Here is a 19012-nt window from a genome sequence, read left to right as displayed (position 1 = left end):
ACATTTTGCCCTCTCTCCATCAGGGTGATTGTTTTGATTTGACGGCTGCAACCCGATACGTTGCACTTCCATACATGGTTGCTGAATGTCACTGTCCCTCTACAGCAGGTCAGCGGGGCTGAAAGAAACAGGGAGGCTGTCTCGAGTTGTTTTTCTCCCCTTGCCTTTTAAGAGCACTCTGCAGCGCGCTCCTCTCCGGCCCCTAATGCACCCGGTCCATTTAGCACAGCAGAGCTGTGAAACCCAAGATCACAGGCATGGTCAAAAACAATTTCACCCTCTGATTGAGCCAATATCCACATCACATTTTGAGGAGAAACAGCAATCTGATATGTGTTATAGAGCATACAATATAAAAATCTAGCATTTTTTAAATGTTAGCATTATATATGTGCACACACTTGTAATCACTCCCAATATTTCTGTCTGTACAGCCTCAGAAATGTTCAATATTATTATAGATTCCTCATATCCTCTACTTAACCTTATAACCTATAGCTAGGAAGTAGATAAACCTATTAGTACGAGAGAGAAAACAAACTTTTCTCTCCTCAGAGGTTGTTGTGTTGGAGTGAGAGTTGCCCCGAGCACAAGGAGACGAGGCGGCTTCCATGTGAAACCAGATCCAGTCTCGAGTGATGGGCAGTGCATGGCGGGGAGTCCTGCATTAGCCCAGGCTAATGGGCTAGCTGGCTCCGAGAGGCATGACTGTCCATTATGTGCAGCTACGGCTGAAAGAGTTTGGAGGTAAACCGCTTTTGACCGCTCTCTGATGTCCAACGAGCCCCTTAACTCTGTGATACTGATGTCTCTGATTGATGTATTTACAACAAATGCAAACTTACTACTGGACTCAAATATGTTTTCTAGCGGCATTCTGGCATTCAGAATTCTTTATAATTTTCTGCTTATTTCTGTTGTGTTTTCGAGGATAAATATCCCGACAACTATTGTATGAATTTCCATGAAAATCTGTATTTTGTGGTTCCCAGAGGATGAACCCTACTATCTGTCATGGTCCTCTAGCACCATCAACAACTATTGAATAGATTTTTCCTCTCAGGACGAATTCTAATAACTTAGTTGGTCCCTTAACTCTTAAACTGGTGCCATCATCTGATCAAAATGGTAACTTCTCCAGACTCTGGCTTATGACTCACCTTTCTGAGATCAGCATCTTGTGATCTTCAGAACTGCGTTTTTCCAGGCTTCGAGTCTGAACAACAGTGGGTTTACCAATCAGGATTCTAGGAGGAACTACTGACTGCTTCAGGTGGTTTCTCAAGAGCTTAGCATAGATGCTGCTATAGCTTCAATTATATCAGAAATGGAGAGTTTTTTCGTAATTAAAGGAAAGAGCAAAGAACAGCACTGTGCTAGAACATCTGGAAGGAACAAATGTTTTGCTCCTGTCTCGATCGAATTGTAGAGTTTGATTTACCAACTAGCTCCTCTTCAAGTAGAAGTACAGATACTTGTGTAAAAAAGACTGGTTAGAGGGGTGTTTCAACTTACGTATTTACTCAAGTAAAAGTAAGAAAGCACAGACACTTAAATGTACTCAAAAGTAAAGAGCATCCCTCTGAGGGACATTTCCACCAACCATTTTGGTGCAAAACTAACTAAACCCCACATCATCATATTCATTTAATTCAATTTACAGGTAGAATCATTGTCCGAACTGTTCACAAATGCACCACAAAGATTGTTGAGTCTCATTCAAATACCGATATTTTGGATTAGTAAAGTGGCAAGTAGCAAAAACTGAGAGGATAAGAGGATCCAGGCAGAGGGCTGCAGGGTCTCTGCCGATACATGCATAATTTTCTCCCCGTGTCTGTTTCTGTCTTGTTATGTCTTGTTTCGTCATGCTACATCTGTCATGTGTGATGTGCACTGAATGCATGAAAACTCAGGAAATAAGTCTTTTTTTGAAAATGTAAGGAGGAAGAAGCACAGTTATTTGGTTGGTAAAATGTAAATGCAAAATGTAGATCTATCTGTCTGTCTGTCTGTCTTTCTGTCTAAGGGAATCTAAATGATTTAGCAGGCTTCGATTAGTGCAAAACAAAAGAAGAAAAGGGGGGCCTACAACTAGTGTCTAATGCAATACAACTGAAGATGTAAAGAACCAGACAGGGTACTACAGATCAATTCCATCCAATCTGTCATTTGGATGTGGGTTGACATTCACAAAAGATGGCTAGACAAATAAGTCATGGCCCGTGAGAGCATAAAAAGGGGCTGTTGACCGTTTGATTGAGGGTGGGAAATGATAGATTTGTAGGTCTTCTGTCCTTGCAGTCAGGTTCAGGACATTTGGCATCAGCTCCAGTAATGCACAAGATTGTTAAGAAGGCCCCGGAGATGGGAAAGGATGAACCACGTGATGAACAGCTCTTTAAGTAGAGAGAAGTGGATTGATCTGTATCCTTTGCTGCGAGAAAAGCCAACAGGCATTTTGGAGTGAGTGAGTAATGTAATAGATCAGAGGAGAGAGAGAGCGAGAGAGAGGGAGAGAGAGGGAGAGAGAGGGAGAGAGAGAGAGAGAGAGAGAGAGAGAGGGCACTCAGGCTGCAGGTTTTTGGATGTGCTGCAGGACTTTGGAGGATGTGCCGTAGAGGGTGCTGTTGCATTAATCAAATCCGGAGGTGATAAATGACTGAATAAGAGCTTCGGCAGCCAAGAATGCGAATGAAGGACAAGGATGGGCAATGTTTCAGTGGCAGAAAAGGTTGTTTCACTCAGCTTGGTTGCTCAAAATAGCATCTATTAAAGCTGAGCAACATCATTTTTATGTTTGATGAGTAAAGTTTTGTTTAATTGTTTAGGATGTAACAGACATCACTGCAACATTTTACAAACACGCTAGACAATGATGCATGAAAGAGGACCAGAAATGTGAAAACTAGTGAATAAAAAAAGTGCTTTTGTATTCACTGGGTAATAATTTATGCCTGTAAACAGATGACTTTGCAAAACTGTCAAGGATCATGAGTGCCACCTATTGATCATGTTGAGAATTTTAATCTATTTCAGAGGCGCATGAAATCATTTCAATCAATTTCATGCCTGCTTGATTAAATAATGAGGGAGATTTAACAATCTTCTACATGCAAGCTCATTTAGTTGGTGAGCAGCTGCAGAATTTGTAACACAGTTACCTCGGTGTACTGGACTCTCGGCGGGATCAGTAGATATCCAGTTGCTTTTAGAAAAGAAAAAAAACCCCAACATCTGTGAAAATGGCTGGGCGACCTTTGACCCTCACAGGGGTGGGGGGAGTCAGTGACTCTTGCACATACCAAGCTGTCAGGTCGGCTGCACAGCCTCTCCCTGCGCCTCAGTGGCCCGAGTGGTGTCACACAGGAAATGCAGAGGAGCTAATTATACTGAGTGAGTTTGATCTGTCTCGCTCCAAAATAAGAGTTTCAGTTTGAAAGTATGAAAATAAGCATCCTGAAACGATCTGTTAAGAGGAGTTCACACCATGCTTTTCTCGAAATGCTAAATATATTACTGCTATATTAACGACTTTTTTTGATAAAGTAATTCTGGGGAAACTTCCACTTACATATCTGATAAACAAAAAATAACCTGATACATATAGAAATGTGCATCATAGCTGTGTCCAGCTGTGTCATAATGGCTCAATGTCACTTATTTTCTAGATTGTTTGGTTGTTGAGGTGTTTCATGATATGTTGTTGTGTTTTCAAAGTTTTATTGTGTTTTGATTGTCAGGGCCACCATATATCAAATGTGATGGAGCTCATGATGAAAACTACTTCTAAAAGACTACTAAAAGATATTTAGTTTACTTTGATGTTAAGAGGAAGGGAGGCTACAGAAATTCATATTTAGGAGGCTTGAACTGCTTGACTCGAACGATTATGAAAATAGTTGCAGATTTTCTGTTGATTGACTAATCGATTACTTGGCTAATCACTGCAGCCTTAAATTCCATCCTACAGAGAAACTGTGTAGAATATATAATATATAATCTTTAGTGTTTTTTGCATTTGGCAAGTTTTTTGACAGTTTCATACAAACAGGAAGTGATGTGTGACCAATTCGTCTTCACAAATAACAGCAAATTGGTTTTCAAAGTATGTCATTATTCTGTTATTGTTTTTTTTGTTTTCTGACATCTCTCTACTGCACCAGTTGCAATTTAATTTACATTTTGGCAGCTGTGATTACCGCTTCCACATCTGACCTTCATCTCCTTTATGCATTGGAAAACTAATGTTTTCTAGTCTGCACACTGATTTGATTTTGAGTATACTTAATTGTGCGTCTTTTACTAAAGCGAACACCCGAAATGTTCCACCAATTATGATACATCTTAATGACAGTAATTCATTTTTTCTCTCAGAAATGTTACACAAATTAAACGTTACTCGCCACCTTAAAAATCCCCCAAAACATTGTTGATGCTCGCTAAAATGGTGACTGCTAGAAAAGCTGCATTCATCCAAAGAGTTGAGCGAATCTGATGTTCAGCATCCAAAAACTCTTTTAGGGAAAGCATTTTTCTCGCTGCGGCCAACTGCTGGTGGACGATGGCAGAAAAAGAGAGGATTTCATTTATTTTTCAGACAACACAGTGGGATTTGGCTGTTGTTGTGGTGTAGATGACAGGGAAATGAAACTCTCAGATGGCACATAAACACAGACACTTTGTGTTTTCCCAGTTTCCATTCTTTTATATTATCCTACTTTTCGACATGTCTCTGTAACTACACATTATCTGGGCTGTTCCTGAAACTGTCGTGTGACAGATTGCTTCCAACAAGCTCTGAGAAATACATTTTGTTTTTTGCCTTTCTCTCATTATCTCCAGTTTTTATTGATGTACCGAATTCCCCTTATTATGTTCTCTATGATGTACCTCATTTACCAGCAGCAGTTTTTCTTCCCTTTGTTGACTTTTTCTTCTTTTCAGTCAGTGTTCCCATTATTTCACGTTTTTAGTTAATTAAGTTATTTCTTTACTGGAGATATTAAAACAGATTTCACATGAATAAACTTTTTTTTAAAAATTAAAATCATCATTAAAGCTTGAAGGGTCACTGAGAAAATGTAGGAATTATTTTTTAAGAAGAACAGTCCTTGTCTCTGATATCTGTTCTTGCTTTGTTTGTCATATGAATAAATAATGTCATCATTTGAGAACTGCTCTGTACAGACACTAGACTTGAGTGTGAGTAATTCATATGATGAGTACATCTTATTCTTTACTTTTAGAGAAGAACCGTTTTACTCATAAATTGACTGAAGATCCCCTCCAGAAACTGCAAAAACAGTTTTCCTGTTAAAATCCTTAGAGTACATCTACGCCTTTAGCCTCACTAAGAAAATCCTGAATCTATGATTATGCATATATGCGTTATTTAAAGGGTAACCCCACCAATCTAACACATTAAAAGTGTGTTTACAGGTCTTGGGGAGCACCACTGCATCTGTGAAAAAAAGTACTATAAAGATTTTTGTGGCTCCGGAGGAAGCTGCATGTAATCGCCACCCTCCAGTGCTATCATCCAGTGGCTAAATTGCATTGTGGGTAATGTAGGCACCACATTTTAAAAAAGCAGTCCACTGGTTTAGCATTGCAGTCATTTAGACTGTTGGACTCATTGTGGGCAGTTGAAAAACAAATGACCCAGATCAATACCGATATCACAATTTTTGTTTCACACATTCTTCTTCATTTTTAAAACCTGGTGATTACATTACCCACAATGCAATTTAGCCACTGGGTAACTTCTTTTCAATTTTCAATTGACAATCAGATGAACAAAACTCAGGTATTCCATTTTGCTGACTCATAGTACACAATATATACATACATGTTCATATAGAGTGTATGTACTTGTACTTATAATACTTCATTACTTTAATTGCGAGAAACATACTTTTGATACTGAAGTACATTTAACTCCAGATTCATTAGGGTTGCAGAGGTGACTTTCACTTTAACCAAAGTAATGTTATAAAACAATATCTTTACTTTACTCAAGTATGACTTTGGTGCACTTTTTGACAACACTCAACATACTTGATTCTGCACATTGAGACTCAAACATTCAACTGGAAATACAACAAAATAAGCTCATTTTTGAAAGGAGGCGGACTTAAAGTTTTATAAACGAGGGCGCCAGTCTAAATTTAAACTATATTGGACCTGAACTTGAAAGCTGCCTCAGACGGTCTTCAATACAGTTTTGAATAACAATGATTCAGAGGACAAAATAAGACCCAGCTCTCCCAGACAATGCTGTATGAGAGCTGTGGCACTAAATAAGATACTGCCACTTAGGAAAATAAGAGAGGTCGCATAGCGGCAGCCAAGATTGAACGTTGTGTCAGCAGAGTGTGTTAAACCACACTCCCAGCCTGAGCTGTTTCTGGAGGTGGTTCAGCCAAGGTCTTGCAGGACTGCCCATCTTTCTTTAATGGCTGTTTACGAAGCATAAAAAAACCCTCTCAAACTTTCACTGACCATCAGTTGCTCCTCTGATGCTAAGGCTGCATGAGGACATCTTTGGAAACTTTATATAAACGGTGGTCACAAGGGCCTTTTAATGACGCGCGATCTATGTTGGCATGTTTCTCCTCAGATTAGATGTGAAACTAGTAATAGTGTCACCAGCAGGGAGCTAATGCTCAAGTGTCTCCACAGTGCACCAGAAAGGGATTTTTCTTCTTCATGTGATGTGCATTTCCATTATCTACACAATAAAAGACACTGGGAGCTGCTTGAAACATCCACAAAAGAGCAGCACTCGTATTTTTGGCGAGTTGGCTTTTGGTTGAGGCCATTATTTGAAGCAGATGTGAAACAGTGAGAAAGGAGTTACGATTTTGACGTGAACCGATTATCTTGGAGGATTTTGCACATTATCATAACGGATGTGAAATTAAACACAATACATGGCGAGTGGCTATCAAGTTGAGTAAGGCTTTGATTTCTCCCTCGTTGCACCGCTTTGCGTGCATCGCCATTCATCTACAATGGGAAAATATGAAGGCTGGAGGCTTCACAGTTTGTGCTAAAAATGCGTTGGTGGAGGAGAAATTATTTAGCTGTTGTTCGGTCGGTAAACATGAAAGGTTAGTCTGAACAAATGAACGGCCGTGAACTTGAAGGTCAAGGAAACGGCAAAATAAATAAATAATAGATATTATATTGTATTTGAATAAATATTCAAAGCCACACGACCTCCATCCTGGTGCCTATGCAGCCAAATTTTAAAGACAAGAATTGTTGTGTGATGTTTTTCTTCTTAATATGTATTACAGCGAGGGCATTTGCAATGATTATATCTCGTCTGCATCTGAGAATGAGATAATTATATCTGAATGAGGCCAGTCTGCTGAGTGTAATGAATGGAGCCTCTAATTCCCCAAATGTTACGTGACCAGTTTTAAATGTCTTGCCTTCTTATCGTGTGAAAATGTAGATTGCCTCACACCAAGGGCTCCCAAACTTTTTGGCTTGTGACACATGGAAATAAAGAGAGAGAAATCTATCTCACCAACTACTGGATAGCGTGTCATTTAATTTTTTAATTTGGAGCAAGCATTCATGTTCCCACCAGCATGAGCTGTAACAGTGTCACGGTGTTGGGCAGTGTTGAATTTTAAAGCAACTCGCTACTTTGCAGCATTACCTAGTGAGAAGAGTAACTCGTTAGAGTATTTTTGTGTTACCAAAAATGAAAACCCCTTTGTGATTCCTTTGGCGTGTCGCTTCTTATATTGTCCAGAGGATGCATGTCTTCATTCAAATGTACTGTCTCTGCTGGGGCGCCGTTTAGCTCAGTTGGTAGAGCGCGCGCATCATGTGCCGAGGCTCTGCAGCGGACCTGGGTTCGAATCTTCAGCTGACCTATCAATAAAGCCATAAAAGGCCAAAAAAAATTAAATAAAAAATGTACTGTCTCTGCTGACATTGACAAGGTCAGACACCCTAAATTAGGAACTGAAATGCATGACTTGAGACAGCTCAGGTAAAAAAGAGTAAAGATCTTTGTTGGAATGAGGTTCGGTACACAGGAGATTGGTCAGCGGAGCAAACATAGACAAAGGGATCAGGCAGAGGCAAAAACTGAGGAACAAAAACAGGGTCAAACACTACTAAGTATATCACAAGGAAAAATGCTGGAACACTTCCTACAGAGAGACAAAGACAGGGAGCATGCAGACTATATACACAAGGGAGGACGGATAATGAGGCACAGGTGTAGCACACAGGGAGGGGCGGACAATCACAGTGGCGGGAATAACACACAGAGCAGGAAGGGATCTGGAACGAGAGTAGAGTTGGACACCAAAACAAAACAGGAAGGGGAACAAAAAGACAAGTAAAACTAAAGGATGACCTGAAGATAGACGAGACATGAGACATATTCTACACCCCATATTCTGTAACTCTGCAGCCATGGCAGACGCAATATGGCCTTCACAGCTTTTTAAAAATCGAGTAGGTTTATGTATATGCCCCTGCATACAGCCCAACATGTTCATACACCATGTGATATTTTTTTGTTTTTTGCACATTAACTGCATTAAAAAGTTGAAATATTGGAAGTTTATGAAAGTCGGTAAGTGGGCCAGAGGCTGCCCCCTCTGCTCTGGCCATCTTGCAAGCTGAGTTACACCTGCGCACTGACACAACATGACTACAATCAGACATCCGAAGGTGGTTGTACACTTCCTGCCAAGATGTAGGAGAGAAACATAAGCAGTAGGGACGCATCACGGAAGGAACTGGGATCAAACCATCAACATGTCAACAGTGGTGTGATGTGCATCATTTCCGTATCATCTAGATGTTGAACATAGGCCTATACGTATCTAATTATACCCTGATACCCTATTTAAAAAGTCGACGAATGCTGTAAATATGCACTCCCAGGAACCAGCTTTCTGCATAAGAACTCACTCTGATTCTCTCTGTAGGCCCACAGTGTATTTTTGCTTTGTCTTAAGTAAAAGATCTGATTAGTTCCTCCACCATTGTGAAAAAAAAACATACAGACAATGGACTTTGGCAGTGGTCATTTCATATTTTCTGCATTGGACTCATGACCAAAGGCCTTGGCATCGAGCTGTTTAATGAACAGTGTGATGTGGGCTTATCTGGGTCAGCGCATGTTACTGCTGCAGGTCAGATCTGAGTGAAAAGAAGTCTGTCTGTTCCAGTTTTAGAATCAGTGTCCCAGGCTGTGGGGAAGACGCCATGCCAGACTTTCATGTCCCCGACTGATGTGTTCATGGTGCCACAGCGTTTAATTCCCAGATAAAACAAAAGGTAGGAGCCAGACATTTCGACAAGATGTTTTTGTCGTTTTAAAGCCGCTGGCGTTGGTTTCTTGTTGGAGTCTGGACTCGTAAACTCTTTCTTGACATCTCGGATTTGTGACTGACAGATTGTTCCTTGACCTCTGGACATGTCTGGATCCTGTCGTGACTTTTTAGCCATGCTAGCAACGTGGCTCTGGATGGTCGTGTTGGTCTTTTGGTCCTCATTGAAACAGGCACTTTCAAAACATACTTGGCAGGTGATCGGATGAAACATTAACTACCATTTGCTATATTCAATTGGAGAATGGTACTACCAGTGGAGCTAGTTTGTAATTCAAACCTCTACCAAAGCCCCTCTGGAGATTACCAAAAACCTCTTCTCCATCAAGAAGAAGCCTCCGGTGCTGATGCTATAACATAATCTGCTCTAACCTCTTGCCATCGTTGTTTTCAAATGAAAAGTCACTACTCTCACCTGTTTTCAAACTGCACCTGGCTGTAGCTGCCAGTTTTCCTCAAAGGACGTTGACAGAACACCAGCTCGAGGCCTGGTGAAGATGGATTTGAGAGATCACACGATCACCTTTGTCTGGAGAAACTCAGCTGCCTATAATTGAATTAATTAATTCGTCAATTTTTTTGGTTTATATCCAAATATATTAAAAACTGATGACATTCCCATCAGCCTCAGCTGTACTTTGTTTAATTATAATGAGCTAATATTAGCATGCTAAGCTGGTGTGAATGCTAAACAGTAGGAGTACTGTATATCAAATCTTCAGCACGTTAGCATTGTTGTTAGCATTGCTGTTAACATTTAACGCTGTTATTTGTTATGAGTGGCCTCATAGAGTTATTAGTGTGGTGGTCCTATCATTCATTTGTCAAGACATAAACTGGCAATACAAGGGTTTTGTTACATTAAGTTCCCTATAAAGCTCACATTAACTGCGCTATTTTTTCCTGCCACTAATATCTGCTGAAAAATAAAGATCAACAAAAATACTCACATTTTCTCCTGTGTTGTCAGTTGTCCCAACTCTGAGGAAAATAGAAAACATTTGGGTCCACCCCAAAGTTAATGATGGGTGGGCAATGTCCCCTTGATCCTAGGCTGTGGTAAAATCTGGCTGTTTTGCAGTGACAAGGTCTAAGATTTGACTATTAAAGCCTGATGTTATATTTAGACTACATCATGAGAGATAGCAAGTGAACCGGTGTGCTACTGGCTGAACCTCCTGCTGAGGATGCTGGGGTAACCTGTGCGGTGATGTCTAGTGGGTTTGATGTGCAAAGTAAGGGAGTGCGTGTGTGAGAGAGAAACACCAGCATGTTGTCGCAGCCACATTATAGTGCTGATGGGATAGTTTAGTAACCTAAGTCAACTGAAAAGTGTCCAGATAAGCTCAGATAGCAGCAGTAGTTACTTAGGTCAGCATCACCTAACATTACCTACATTCTTTTCCTTTTAAAATTTTACATTTGGAAGGACATACCATTTATCAGTTTGTTCTGCTCTGCCACATCTTAGCATGTGGTCTTCTGTACAGCTCACCTGGATCTGGTCTTGTCTGAGGCAGCGTTAACTACAAACATGCCCTTGCATTCGATGAAACGTGCCCGCTGATGCTGTCTGCACAGGGCCAATAAAACTCCTCTCCCATGTCTGCCATTGATCTCTCCCTCCCCTTTGTCACCACTTAAGCGCCAAACCAGATGAGCAAAAGTCCTTTTTTTCACCTTCAGTACTTTGTCTCCATGGCAGGTACAATCTCTCGTCATCAGAGCCAAAATGAAGCATTTCAGTCTCATTTCCTTACCGTCAGCCATGGCAACAGCTTTCTGTGCGCCGTCTAAGCTGAGCTTTCAAGGCAACCACACTCTGGCCCTGTCATTATACCGTCCATTAGTGCTTCTTGCCTTTGTCATTTGAATTCCAGGCCTTCTTTTAACAGCTGAATCCCGTGTGATGTCCTTGATGCTCGCCACGTACAGAAAAATTTGCCAAGGCACCCTGAGGTGCTTTGCGCTTTGTGTGCAGATTTGCTGCTGTACAGTTAACTGGAAGATAAGTTACTTGCAGTAATGACTGACCATGCCTCAAGGACTTAAAGCTATAGATTTAATTCTAATTTGAATGAGTAAAATGATGATGTACTTTCTCGTTAGACAGTAATTTTCCAACTTGCAGAGGGAATGAAGGACTAAAAGCAGCAACTTGCTCGATAGTCCACTTTTATGGCCATTAAAGCAAGACCACATTCAGTCTCTCAGCTTCCAGTGTCAAACTAAAACCATTTTTATTCTCCCACAGAATCTCAAGGACTAACTTATCTTGTGAATTGCATGACGCAGCGTTTTTTGTAGCGAACATGAGGCAGGCAGTAGGTTTCCTGGCTTGGAAATGGGAATTGTTTTATAATCCTCTTTGGAACAACGTAACCATTGTGTTCCCCAAAAAGCAGGACATGCACGACTCACACGAGCACTGATATGAGATATGACCTCACTGCATGTTAGATCGCGGGCCTGTAAACTGGGCCTGACACTGTCACTAGTCACTATCACACTGTGGAGGAAACACTTCTGACTACAGGTTTTTTTTCTTCCACTACCTCTTGCCTCAGTGTGTCCAATCTAAATTCAAAGGGGTTTTTTGGACATTAAACACCTTTAAGAGAGGTGAATTGGCTTTATTTATGTGATTCTCGCCTGTTTTTGACACTTTCAATACACCACTCGTCGGCATTACTCTATTCCCCCTCACCATAAAAGGAATTTAATCTCACCTCGAGGCTAGATGAAAATCTTGCTTTTTCGTGGTGATGGTGTCTTGTATGGATATGCAATAATTTACTCACAATAGGAGATCATTTGGGAGTGAAATTAGATTGACCTCATCTTCAAATCGTTCACCCTCATTAAAGCAAGCAGTGTGCACTGACTGTGCAAAATATAAGGGATACTCACTCTGTCTTTTTCTTGCCAAATGACAGTGAAAGCAGGTAAAGGCCATTATCTCACATTGATTTTCTTTAAGAAAAGTTGTAGCAGTTTTTTAAGGAGAAGGTGTAGTTAAGATTTGCCCCTCATGTTTTATACATTCAGTGTCCATTAAAGCATCGATGCAAGGGGCTGCATGGAGGAAGTGTCTCCTCTCAGCTCGATTATGCAGTGTTATAATTAACCGGAACTGGAGTTTAAGATACTCACGTCGCATGAGATCAGAGTGTTATTAAAAAAAGTTCTGTCGGATCTGAAGTTTGTGAACGCAGTTGTTCAAGATAACTCTGAGATCTACATCACGGAGAGCTCATTAAATACAGCGTATCTGTGCGCTGGGGTTGAACTAACAGTCTGATATGGGACTCACATATCAGAAGATGACACACATCACACGTCACTGTCAAAACCTCCAGTATGTTCTGTCCAATAAACTGGGAAAAGTTGTCAGTTTTAAATCTAAAAAATGTTTGTTGATATAAATGTAAAAAAATGTTGATAAAGTCGTAGTAAATTGAAAAGAAGAATGAGTTGCAGGTCAAATTTATAAAAATGGCCTGAAAAGGGCATGTATTAGACAATACTACTTTTTTTCTGGGATGTCTTGGTTTTGCAAATATATGATAAGTATTTTCCATAAGACTTCAGTTGATGACTTCATTATTTCACCATGACTGAGGGGCAATTTGGCTTAAAATGTTCAGCGTTGTTGTAGGAACACCAGCCCTTATGTCTCCATCACGAGGCTCTGCTTCCTTTCCCCATCCTCTGACCTCTCACCTCTCAACCACAAGACAAGACTAATTTAACAAACAAAGCATATCTGTTTGACTGAATATTTGCCTCTTCTCCCCCCTCACAAAGAAGATGAAGTCCTTCTTCCTCAGGCCAAACTATGGCCTCTTCTCCCTATAGATTAGGACGGTGTGTTGCTCTTGCTATAAACAGATCATTGGAGACGTTTTCTTATCAATTTTAACGACTTACTACAATAGAGTCCTCTCTCTCCACATCAGATGACAAGAAGTGGGGGTTGATGTTGGTTGGGGTAAAGATGACCCAGTCCTCCCCCCTCACAGGCCAAAGCGTTTTACGACCCTGTCTGTGACATTCCAATCTTTGCTGCATCCCAATCCTATACTCATCCACATTTCAATATGTTCTGAATAACTATTAACTACAATTTCATCTTCTTAATTTTATCAGATTTCGAAAGTCATACAGTAGATATTTTCCATGTTATTGTCAAGCCCAAATGAAGTTTATTACTTGATGAATTTTGGGTTTGAAAGAAACCAGCCCCCACCTTTGCGATGGGCACAGACTTGCATATCATGATCCTCTTTGTGTGTAATGCTTGTGTTATTTACCAGTTAAATGTCTGATGTTTTCTTAAGATAGAACTACAAGGAATATGTATAAGTCCTTGGTCCTACTGTGTATTGTATGCTTCATGGTTTATGTTGTATACCATTGTTTTATGCCTTAATCATGTTTTTAATTCTTTCATTCTTGGATCATATTCATGTTACATCTTTTAACGAAGACAAAAATTCGACTTTTAAGATGGTGAAGTTTTTGGGAAGTTAAAACACGATTTCGAAACATTAAGGCAATATAGTTTATTTGAATTAAAGTGTTGTGGGTCACAACTCCCAACACAGAAGGAGCATTGTCAGCCAGCCCCACCCCTGCTCGGTGTGCCTGCTGTAAGGTCATAAAAACAGAGAAGATGCTCTTCTTTCTTCACTTCGCTTACTCTTCTCTGGTCTTCTCTCATGCTGAGGCTTTGCTCTCACCTTCGGGTCCTGACTTCGGTCAGGACTTTGGCTCACTCTCTCTCTCCTTTTGGGTCCTGACTTCGGTCATGACTTGGAGTCTTCTCCTCCGGGGTCTCTTGCCCCCCTGTTTCTCCTCCTGACTTTTCTTCTCTTCTCTGCACTTCTTTGCTTTTTATTCTTAATTTTATTTTTAAAGTAATCTTTACTTTTATTTTTGCAACAAGCTCTAAGAAAGCGAATTGAATAACTACTTTAAGTACTCTACTTTTATCCAAGTCTTTAATAGAACAAATTCTTTTCTTTTTGATTTTTGATTTGATTTTAATATAACTTTAAAGTATCACCGCCTGATCCAGAAGAAGTTGAATTAGTTAAAGGATCAGAACTTAAAGAACTTAAAGAACCACTTTGAAACATCAAAGAAAAGTCTTTTTCAAGACTGTGATCATCTGATGAAGAACGTTGCAGTCCATCGTCTGCCTCAGAAGCCGTGCAAGGAGTCTCTACAAAAGGGACTTTGTTCCCAGCCGAGATCGACTCTGCCCCCAGCGCTCCCAAGGTGGAAACCTCGCTGGGCCTTCGGACCAAGAGTCCCTCAACAGAGTACCGGCCTTCCCTCTGGCTACTGGACCGACGCGCCGTGCCGTGGTCCAACCCAGAACTCTCAAAGAGACCAAGCTTCAGTGCCTCCTGACGCCCAGACAAACAGGCTGAACGTCTTCATACAGTTGGATCCACACACGTGAGAATGAGTGGTGTCTAAAGTTCTGACTCCTGTCTACAGTTCTGACTTCTGTCTAAAGTTCTGACTTCTATCTTATAAACTTAAGAAAGTTGAGGTTAGGGTCTCGTTAGTATTAAAAGATTACTCCCGTTAAACTTAATATATAAAAACCCGACCCTTTAACTTTACCATCTGCCAACGGTCACGTAATTTATTTATTTCTAATTACAGTCTTTACCTTTTCTGTTATCTGTTGTTCGTCCTAAAATTGTCCGTTCATTTATGTTACCCCAAATTATTTAGTCAATAAATATATATAATCATTCGTTTTTGTCTGGAACTTAATTTTGATGTGGAGAATCGATGGATACGTGCAAAGAATTCACTGCTTCAGAATATTGAGATTGAATAAATTGATTTGAAATTGATACTCTAACCATCCAAGTCAAACTTGTACAGTTAGATGTTTGGAATAGTTCCCTCCAGCCTATTTCAGTAAATCAAACAATGGAGGTGGTGCCCCTTCTACGAGTGTAAAATTAATCACCAGTGATTAATGACCTTGATTATCAAGCAGTGATAGTCCCCTACATTTATATCCATGGTGCCGTCCACGTGAGGCCCGCATAGCCTACCTACATGTCCTATAAATTTGTGGTGCCCGTGTGAGGCATAGTTGATTACCAATAATTAATGAATTGCCAGTGATTAATTATCAAATATTTATCAAAGTAGTGTCTCCTACATTGTATTCCTTGGCTTTTTTCTTGTAGTGTCTTTTAGGTAGTTAAAGAGAATTAAAAATCAATAAACACACTGGGAGCCCATTTAATGAGGTTATGCTATACTATCCTGTACAGTGCGGTGATATCCCAGATGAAAACAATAATCATGTCACATGTGGTATCTACAAAGATTCTGCATCTAGTGTGATGTGGGACACTCAGAGTCCGGATCAGTACATATCTGGGTCCACACATCGGCAGGGGGGTAAATAGGCCACATGCCATCTGACACACCCCTGACAGCATATTGAGCTCTTGTTATAGAATCATTTAGAAGTATCCATATGCGTTAATTAGGTCATCTTGACCCCGGTGAGAACAGGAGAGTGCAGTGTGCTGAAGTGTGGCTCTCCTTCCCTTCTTCCCGGGTGCCCTCGAGTCGTGCAGCAGAGCGGGAGGCGGGCAGGCCAACACAAAACGGTGTGATGTAAGAGCTGCACAAGCTTGGATCCTTTCTGAGGCAACACACACGCTACACCCATCTTTTTTGTACGGGTGCAGACGGTGTGACAACTACAACCTTTGATAGTCCTTTTGTATCTTGTAGACAAGGATCCACCTGAGGAACCCCGACTGAGAAATACTGAGATTCAGATGACAGGTTGAGGTGTTGCTCTGCCTCCTCTTATCCACTCTCTCATCTTTCCATCTTTCTGTCTGTATATATGCATGTGTATGAGACAGATAAGGGTGGAGTGCAGTAATTCGTATAGTATATTCAGGGGTGGATAATATCCCAAAATGTCAAGTGGAAGGTGAAAATATTTTGGCTGTGCTAATAGTTTGCCCAAGTCATTGAAAGCAAAAAAGTGGCAGAAAAGCAAAAGTTCCTTTTTGAAACAGAACAATGATGCTTTCACAAAAAGGTTGAAAGGAAACAGCTGACTGAAAATAAATAAAGAAACAAATTAGAGCCAGATTGCTTTTCTCCCTCGGCTGACTGACTGTTCTCTGCAGGTGGTTCATCAACTGGCAATTTTACAATAAGCTCAGTTTCAGATTCTGTGTTTATGAAAAGACTAAAACATTTGTGTGGTAACAGACAAAATGTCCTGAAACTGTGCTTGGAACGAAGGTCATCAAACGAAAGATGTGGGCGATAGGATGGATTCCATTAGACGATAGATTTGTTAACTATCAGGGATTTTGTCATACCTGCCTCTTTAATTCTCTGGGTGTATTAGATTATTGTGGGAAATGTTGTGAGGATCAATCTATGACAGACTTTTATATGATTGTTAAATGTTTGATATCCTTATCTCATTATTTTGGTTTGAAAACAGACTGTGCTTTAACTTCAGCTTTCTATAGAACTCTATAGGCTCTTCAGGTGGACCGAAACATGACTCCAAATGAATGATGACATTTCTCAATGTGTGCTGGATGTGCAATTGAGCAACTATTTGAGAGCATGTTTGTATCATCTTGATAAGATGTCAGTGTTGTAGTGCTGGTATGTTAAACTCTATTGATAGTTTCTTAATCAGATTTTAAGAAAATGTTTTATTACCACAATGAGGTATGGGAATTGATGAGATTTCTTTCATACCAACGCCATTTTAGTGATTCTGCTTACGAATCTGATTCTTTAGTGATTGTCTTACTGATTCCTGGTCAATTTCAGTCGAGCTAGCTGTTAAAAAATGGATGAAATGAGAGAACAGTCACTTTTAATTTGGCGTTTTTTGGTCAAAGAAAAATCTGTGAAACCTGTCCGCATGGCACTAACATTATATCACAGGATATTAACCTGAATGGGCACCTTGGCTGGAAAGCAGTGGGACTTGTGGCTCCTCGGGTTGGAGACGTAGGAGTGCGAGCTTTCGTAGTGGTCAGATTAGAAAGAACGGGTAATCACAGCCCACTGTGTTTGCAGTGAAAACTACATGGCAGTCCTTGAATTTAAGCCCCTCTTGCGGAGAAAGAGGATTCAGCATATTGCCGGTGTTTCCCAACCCAATCGGCAGTCCAATCGGCTTGTCACAATGCCGTGGTCTGGTTAGGTTTAGACACAAAAAACACTTGGTTAGGATTAGGAAAAATTGTAGTTTGGCTTAAAATACCAGTCCCAGAACTGTCGCAAGTTCTCCTTAAAAATATCGAGTGAGGCCAATCTTACAAATATTGTAACGCCATGATGGTTTCACAAATGCTGAACTCGAACTGTACTCCCACACCATCCCCTCCACCTCCTGACATTATCACACTGTTGGCATCTGTCTTTGTGAACTGAAGCCAGAGTTTGCAGGAGTTTGACGTCTTTGTTTTACAATGCTCAACTGTCAGAAAAAAACATGGCAGCATCGATAAAAGGAATTGACAAGCTCATAGGCATACGAGGCTGATGGATCCAGTTTGAACCGGTTCCCAACGGTTCTAGTCGTCATATCATATACTTTATAAGCATCACTTTCGAGGATTTCATCAGTATTGCCCACCACATGTGTGCATTGAACAGCTTTTAAATTTAGTTATTAAAGTTATTTTCAATCTTTCATGTTCAGTATAGTGTGAGGTTGCCTACAGTTTTGCATATCCTCACGCTCCTGTGAGACTACAGTATATATGTTAAGGTAAAGTCACTCCAGCTGTGTTTCATCTACAACAATCTTTCCCAGCAGCTGGGACTGGACTGCTCATCCTCCTGCTGGGATGGATGAATCTCCTTCATCCTCCTCTGCTGTTATTCTCAGAAGGTTTTTTTTCTCTCTTTTTTTTTTTTTTTTTTTTTTACAACCCATTGTTTTCAAAGCTCCAGTTATTTTCTTTGAAAATAAATGCCTCACTGTCCTCAGTCGCTGTGGATTTAGAGCCACAACAACACAGGCGCTTCAGATGGAGACAGATCTCGATTGCTCATCCTGCGTTCTAATTTTGTATGAAGGAGTTTTTTTGTTCCATTTTGTTCCATTTTCTGGAGATTATCTGTAGTGAGCTGAGGTTGATTCGTAAATGAAAAAGCATGATGGATTTCACATGGCATGAACACATGTGGTTTGTCTTCTCTGACAGTGAGCTGTTTAGGTGGCATTTAAACTCCATTGTATGGACGTGAGAGGAGGGAGAAGGGTGCGTACTTTTCTATACAGTGCTACCATAATTTCTCTGCTTGCCTCAGCAAAGTAAAGTTTCGCTCCACGCTGTTGAGGTAAAATCACTTGAAGCGAGACAACGATAGAGTGGGAATGACAGGAGTGGCAAAGGACAAAGAGGGGAAGGGACTGGTGGGGAGAGAGGTAGAGAAGGGAAAAAAAGCAGATACAGGATGGTGAAAAAATGTTCCCCTCGTACAAAGGCAGTCGCTCTGTCTCTAGACTCAGACTCCCTCGTCTGTGTATGTTTGAAACCCCACCTCCCCCTGTGTTTCTCTCCTCCCCTCCCCTCCCCTCCCCTCCTCTCTCAGCGTTC

Source organism: Sparus aurata, chromosome 21 (assembly GCF_900880675.1).
Source record: "Sparus aurata chromosome 21, fSpaAur1.1, whole genome shotgun sequence".
NCBI classification, from domain to species: Eukaryota; Metazoa; Chordata; class Actinopteri; order Spariformes; family Sparidae; genus Sparus; species Sparus aurata.
The sequence above is the reverse complement of the archived record's forward strand: the minus strand, read 5'-3'. Positions refer to the sequence as shown.